Below are 1569 nucleotides of genomic sequence, written 5' to 3'. Positions count from 1 at the left end.
TCGAGAGGCTGGAGGGAGCCAAGAACTCTCAGGGCAGAGCAGCACCAGGTCCCCGTGGTCCGGTGTCCCCTCTCCGCTTGAGACCGGCAGCATTCTAAGGTCAACGATGGCGTTGCATTAACATCAACCCTGCAGCGGCCGATTTCATCCAGGGGGTGTTTGGGCTGGATTCACCCCCGGAGCCGTTCAGGCTGCTCATGGTGGTGACCCTCGATTTTTCCCGCAGGTATCAGACGAGGGTTTGTTCTGCGGTACCGGAGCTGTGGGCTCTGCCTGGCAGGTATGTGACGGGGACTTACCAATGTAAACTGTAACTCGTCTCAAAAATCTCTATTTTTTTCGGACGGTGTATGTTAAAAATGACTTAAGCGTCCTTTGTCTTTTTGTTTTAGGAAAAATGTCAGACGGTTTCTCTGTAAGTATGGCTTGCTTTAAAAAAAAAAAAAAAGCAGGGGCTGTGATATTGTTTAATTGCCTTGAAGTGGGGACCTTCAGCAGGGGGTGGGAGCGCGGCTTTGCTAACCTGCGTAACTCCCCAAATCCGCCCCCGTTACATCGGCATTTACTGGTTTTCTGGAAACCTCAGCCCAGACACTCAATTCCCCCCCCTCCGCACTTTTTGGGAGCAGTTGAGCACTTGTCCTTGCCGCACGCTGTAGGCTACTGAAGCTGGGTGTCGGAGGACTCAACCCGACCCCAGGATTAATGTCCCCCACCTAACCCTCCTCGCCTCCCCTCTGTCCCCAGTTATCCGACGCTTTGTCCACCGGCAACAACCCGACCCCCAGTGCCCCCCCACCCCAAGGCTGGCCCTCCTGGGGGAACCAGCCGCCGGCTCCTGGGGGGTTCCCGGCGTACCCCGGCTCTCCCGCGACCTATCCTGGAGCACCGGGAGCATATCCAGGAGCATATCCAGGAGCACCGGGGCTGTATCCAGGAGGACCAGCAGGACAAGGACCATATCCAGGAGCACCTGGAGCATTCCCTGGAGCGCCAGCAGGACCAGGGCCGTATCCTGCCCCAGGACAACCGCCCAGTGGCCCTGGATTCGGACCCCCTCCTCCGCAGGGAGGACCGGCTTCTCCGATGGTAACGGTTCCGTCATATTATAAGGGTTTCTGTGTCTTCACTGCCTGATTTTCCTCGGCCACGAGAGGGGTGGGATGGGCTGTCACTGTCACAGGGCTGCCCTGGTGTGTTGTCACACCGAGAGCCAGCCCGTGCCCGAGCATTTGGCTTTGGACCTGGTTTTCTGCTAACACCAAATCCCCGTTTTTCTCCCAGAAAGTCCCCTTTGAGCTGGCCCTGCAGGCAGGACTCATCCCTCGGATGCTCATAACCATCACGGGGACCGTCAACCCCAATCCAAACAGGTACCGGGGGTGGGGGGGTTTCCATGGGGTGCTGCCGGACGGAGCAGGGGGGGCTGGAATTTGCTTTCTGTTCCTGAATAACACCTGCCTGGTGTAAAATCAAATATTACACAAAATAAATGTGTAAATGCCCCCTCATTGCCTAACAGGATCTCTGGGGTGGGTTTTTTTGTTTGGTTGGTTGGGTTTTTTTTTT

General features: G+C 56.2%; 1 protein-coding gene across 1 annotated transcript in view; it reads left to right on the top strand.

Moving 5' to 3' along the window:
* The window catches only part of L3MBTL3 (l(3)mbt-like 3 (Drosophila)), a 77152-nt gene that overhangs the window by 6878 nt on the left and 68705 nt on the right, over positions 1-1569 (top strand). The gene's annotated exons all lie outside the window — the stretch shown is intronic.

Source organism: Haliaeetus leucocephalus, unplaced genomic scaffold, assembly GCF_000737465.1.
Source record: "Haliaeetus leucocephalus isolate CR32 unplaced genomic scaffold, Haliaeetus_leucocephalus-4.0 Scaffold450, whole genome shotgun sequence".
Classification (NCBI taxonomy): Eukaryota; Metazoa; Chordata; class Aves; order Accipitriformes; family Accipitridae; genus Haliaeetus; species Haliaeetus leucocephalus.
Note: the sequence above shows the minus strand (reverse complement) of the source record. Positions and strands in the feature narration are given on the sequence as shown.